A 5,000-nucleotide genomic window follows, 5' to 3' on the forward strand; every position below is an offset into this window, starting at 1 on the left:
ATATATATATATACATATATACGACGGGCTTCTTTCAGTTTCCGTCTACGAAATCCACCCACAAGGCTTTGGCTCGCCCGAGGCTTTTGTAGAAGACCACTTGCCCAAGGTGCCACGCATGGGAATGAACTTGGAACCATGTGGTTGGTAAGCAAGCTACTTACCACACACCGCAACTCCTGCGCATATATATATCTATATATATATATATATATTATATATTATATAAGATATATATATATATATATATATATAATATATGAGCATGTAGCAAAATAAGGCGCTGGAAAAAATATTCTTCTATGGTATTTTTGAGTTTCAATCTCATTCGATAGAACTGATTGTGCTTTGACATTTAAAGAAAAAAAATCGTTCTATTTGCTTTTTGCTTTTCTCTCTTCTATCGGTTTGTCTTTCCTCCCATTTCTTTACCTCACACTCTCTCGGCAATGATAAAAATACTAAACGAATAGATAAAATAAAATAAAAATAAAATAAACAGAAATTTTCTTTCTTTTCCCCATTTGATAAGATTTTGTTTTCCGTTGCTGAACAAAAGTAAAATATTAAATGTAAGTCTTTCTTGTCATATTCGACATATGAATTTTTTTTTTTTTTACTTTGGTTTTCATCATATTTTTTGTATGTCTTTCTCTTTCTCTCTCTCTCGGCTTTTTTTCTTTCATTATTTTTTCATTTCTTTCTTTTAGGCCTTTTTTCTTTTCTTCTCCCCGCACACTTGCATAAATAAATAAATAAATACACATATACGTGCACATACACATACACATACATAAATACATACATACATACATACATACATACATACATACATACGTACATACGTACATACATACATACATACTTATATGCAAATATACATACATACATACATACATACATACATACATACATACATACATACATACTTATATGCAAATATACATACATACTTCTTTGAGTATAGATAAATATTCACACACATATACATACACATATAAACATTTTTTCTTCGAAATTATTTTTCTGTTTCTTTGCTTCACTGTCTTTTCTTCCCAAATATCTTTCCCCTCTTTCCCCGTTTTATTATTTGTTTTCGTTTTATTATATTTATTTTTCGTCTTTTTTTCTTTTTTGCTACCGAGAGCTTAGAACTGGAACTAAGCTGTTTGCATGTTCGTTAATGCTTAGCTGAACGACTGTGAAGAACTTGACTTCTGCCACGTTTGTACTTGAGAAGACGCCATTTTGTATTTGTCTTGCTTTCGTTGTCACTTCCTATATCGAGCGAGGAGGGATTGTCCACAAAGCAAACAAAATTAAGCAGAGAAAACAAAACAAAGCAAATACGGAAAGAGATGGAGAAGGAAAGTGAAAAAGAAGACGAAGACGAAGATGAGTGATAACAACAACAACAACAACAACAACAACAACAATAATAAAACAGAGAAGAAGCAGAAGAAAAAGGAGAAATGGAAACAGAAGCAGCAGTAGCACAGCAGCAGCAGCAGCAGTGGCGAAGAAGAAGAAGAAGAAGATATAAGAGCGAGAACAAGGAGAAAAAGGAAAAAAAGGAAAATGAGGAAAAGAAGAAATATGGACGAGAAGAGGAAGACGACAAAGAAGAAGAAGGAGGAAGAGGAGGAGAATAAGAAGAAGAAGAAGAGAGAGAGAGAGAGAGAGAGAGAGAGAGAGAGAGAGAGAGAGGCACGCAGACAGACAGACAGATAGTCAGGTAGTAGAGTGTAAAAGAAGAGAAAAGAAAAGAGAATGTGGAAATGATAAGGTAAGAAGAAGAAGAAGAAGAAGAAGAAGAAGAAGAAGAAGAAGAAGAAGAAGAAGAAGAAGAAGAAGAAGAAGAAGAAGAAGAAGAAGAAGAAAAAGAAAAAGAAAAAGAAGAAGAAGACAAAATGAAGTTCATGTTGTTATTGTTAAGTGTTAATACAGTTATTTTGATAACTACAATAACAAGTAGAAATCAGCAATGTTTCGTTATTCGATTCGCTTTCCAAATAAAGCAGAAATCACATTCAGCTGCTATCGGATTGCCAAGGGAATTGTTGGGAATTAACTGTTCAAAGTTAGCTATAGATTTTAGACATGGATATATATATCAGCCAACGAATGAGACGATATGCTTGTTTAAGCTGGTTTCGATGAAATGGATGGTTTATATAGATATAAACCACGCAGAACTATATCCTTTGTTGTTATTTCATTTCTAGATGCGTTTCATATCGTATACTTTTTCAAGTTATATTGAATACAGTATAAACATAATAGTCACAAATATTGGTTTTAAAGGCCAACAGTTTCGCGGGAGAGGCTAAATCGATTACATCGACCCAGGGTTCACCTGGTACTTATTTTATTGACTCCGAAAGGATGAAAGACAAACTTTTTTGTGAAAAGCTATGATCATCTATGGTAAACTCTGTTGTTTCTCTCTCTTTTGTGCTATGCCTATACACATTAACGATTATGGATCTTCAGGCCAAAATCAAAAGATTTATGATTCTTTCTTGGAAACGGTACAACAGCGATTTCCCGTTGCCTTCAACCGGTTTACTTTGAACAGTGATTCTCAACCGGGGTCAATATGGCTCCTGAGGGTCCATATAAGTTTTTTGGGATCCACGCAAAAAAAAAGGAAATCAGGGAATCTACAATAGTATTTTGAGGGCCCCTAAAAAAATTTTGCTTTAGGTGTATGTAATGGTATGTTTTATAAAAAAGGAAAAAAAATGAAAGAAATAAAGGTAATTTTTTCTCTAACATTTTATATAGTTCAACCTACACAAGTTAATGTGTGAAAAACAAAATAAGAATTTTGAAAGAAGTTTCTATAAAACTAAGTTTTAAACACTGAATGGTTATGGATGCCCACCAGAATATAATAGTAACCAAAAAGGTCTATAGATAGAAACGGTTGAGAACTCCTGATTTAGAACCTACTCTGCCTGTCTCCTGCTCTGTTGAGCTTACTCTTGAAGGCCAGGTTCTATTTAAGACTTAGGCTGGATGACTGGTTCGTGTAACATCGACACACAATGGTGGGTCGGTGTAATATATGTGTGGGAGCTAGTCCTTCTCCAAAATCTTGTAAGCTTTAGCCATTAGACTATTTTAGCTATCTCACTCCATAATTGGAGATACTGCCACCAGGGCCAGGGCAGAAATGAAAATAGTAGTGACTGAAGGATAACGCCATTCTCATAAAAACTCTTGAGCTCCCATCAGATGCAGTGTAATGTCTTGCCCAGGACAACTAGCTCTATCACACAGATCACTATTACACAGGCAATAACCTACACGGCAATGTAGAGACTTTCTCATTGGTTCAGTGTAGACATAATTGGTTTCGACGACTATCAAATTCAAAGACAAAAGGTTACTTTAAATGTCAAAACATCAGATTTTAACAGATTACAACCTCTCCATCTTTGGTCAGCACTGAATTTTCAAAGACGTTTTGTGTGACGCTGCCATAAGGAAAACATATAACCTTACAGAAAATACACACACGCAAACACACACATACACACATACACATGCACACACACACACACACACACACACACACACACACACACGTACACATAGATAGAAACGTGCACATACATACATGTATCGAAAGCGGGAGAAAATGAATGAGAATGACGAATGGAAGAGAGAGAGAGAGAGAGAGAGAGAGAGAGAGACAGACAGAGACAGAGACAGACAGAGAGAGAGAAAGAGAGTACACGAGTGAGAGTCACAGAGATATTGATAGATAAAGAGAGAAAGAGAGAAGGAGGGAGAGATTGACAGAGAGAAGCAAAGAAAATATAGTATATACATATTTACAAAAAGTTCACAAGGTACTTACTTATAATAGGTCAATTGCAAAGCTAGCTGGATGAAGGAGTCTGGACTCATATTCTGTGACTTTGGAAATTCTTTGCCAAAATTTGTAAAGCGAAGCACGTAGAGATCAAGATCGCTGATAAGTCTGTAATATAAAACAAGAAATGTCATATGAGATTTGTTGCACTACAAAGATACACATACACTTACACACTTACACACGCACTCACACACACACACACACACACATACATACACACACTCACACACACAAACATATCCATTTCTACTCTAGGCACAAGGCCCGAAATTTTTGGGGAAGGGGCCAGTCGATTAGATCGACCCCAGTATGCAACTCGTACTTAATTTGTCGACCCCGGCACAAACATATATATCAGCACATTGCAGTGTGCTGCGTGAGGCGGCGAACTGGCAGAAACGTTAGCACGCTGGACGAAGTGCTAAACGGTATTTCGTCTGCCGTTACGTTCTGAGATCAAATTCCGCCGAGGTCGACGTTGCCTTTCATCCTTTCGATAAATTAAGTACCAGTTACGTACTGGGGTCGATGTAATCGACTTAATTCCTTTGTCTGTCCTTGTTTGTCCCCCACTATGTTTAGCCCCTTGTGGGCAATAAAGAAACAAGTCTGCTGTGTATGCTCTACGAAAAGCATTTACATTAAGGTTTAACGTAATGTTGTATACTCCGAGTTTACGTCTGTGAATGAAGAGTAAATATACTGTTGTATTAGTTGTATAGGCTGTAGCATATAAACATTGCAAAAATATATATAAGGAAAAATACTAGGAAAAAACAAGCGGCAGTGGAGGGGGGAGACGCAAAAACAAGACACACACACACACACCAATTTTACATCAGATAAACACCCACACACACATGTGTGTGTGGGTGTTTATCTGATGTAAAATTGGTTTTGTGGTAGAAAACTTTGAATAAAGATGGACGGAAGCAATCCAAAGGACAGCAGATCTTAGAGAGAAATAATTGTTCTCTGTAAGACTTGAGAAAGTATTTGAAATTATATTTTTTTATATATCGGTTGCTCTTTATCAAATCCTGAATTTTAAAACGCAGTTTCATTGTGGCCGCTCCGAAAGCAAGAAAGCAAAAGAAAAAGACATAAAAAGGCC

General features: G+C 36.1%; 1 pseudogene; it reads left to right on the forward strand.

The window, feature by feature from the left end:
• Window positions 1-4,990: 4,990 nt before the first annotated feature.
• Window positions 4,991-5,000, forward strand: part of LOC115227233 — a 119-nt pseudogene continuing 109 nt past the window's right edge.

Source organism: Octopus sinensis, unplaced genomic scaffold (genome assembly GCF_006345805.1).
Source record: "Octopus sinensis unplaced genomic scaffold, ASM634580v1 Contig02177, whole genome shotgun sequence".
NCBI lineage: Eukaryota > Metazoa > Mollusca > Cephalopoda > Octopoda > Octopodidae > Octopus > Octopus sinensis.